The sequence below is a fragment of the Lupinus angustifolius genome, chromosome LG16 (assembly GCF_001865875.1).
Source record: "Lupinus angustifolius cultivar Tanjil chromosome LG16, LupAngTanjil_v1.0, whole genome shotgun sequence".
Classification (NCBI taxonomy): domain Eukaryota; kingdom Viridiplantae; phylum Streptophyta; class Magnoliopsida; order Fabales; family Fabaceae; genus Lupinus; species Lupinus angustifolius.
This window is the reverse complement of record NC_032024.1, coordinates 11,393,935-11,394,587: the sequence shown is the minus strand read 5'-3', so window position 1 is coordinate 11,394,587 and position 653 is coordinate 11,393,935.

Below are 653 nucleotides of genomic sequence, written 5' to 3'. Positions count from 1 at the left end.
TTAACTGGCATATTTTCAGTTAAGATGTTAATTGGTAAACTACCTATACGTTATGCTTATCAACTTTACATGTTTTACCTTTATGATATGCCTAAAATGCACAAATAACATGTATGGTTAATGCATGAACATATAATAAACTAGACGACATGTTTCATGTAAATGATATGATAGTTTTTAGACTTTGTGAGATTTGCATCTAGGTTTACCTAACCTAGACTCAATAACTAAGACACATCTAAGACTCTAGTCTAGACATGAAGCTCTTGAATCTTTGGCATGTTGATTTGTTGAGTTGTCTTTAAGCTTTCACTAAGTCCTTTGTCTTCATCAAAATATAGGCAAGCATAAGTGCTCTCTTGACGCATTGCACTTTCAATCTCCCCCTTTTTGATGATGACAAACTCAACACCAAATTTGTTTTGATGCATAGCTTGAAGATGATCATAGAATGCATGGTTGTTGATTTCAAAGTTTAAAGAGCATAGCTAGACAACGGAAGCTTGGTATTGTTTTGAACCTGCACATTAAAACAATAAAACAATCTTTCTCCCCCTGTTGACATTATAAAAAAGATAAACTAAATGAAATTTTGGTCAAAAGTAAGAAGAGATATGAAGTGAACTCAAACTGTAATTAATCAATTAGTATTG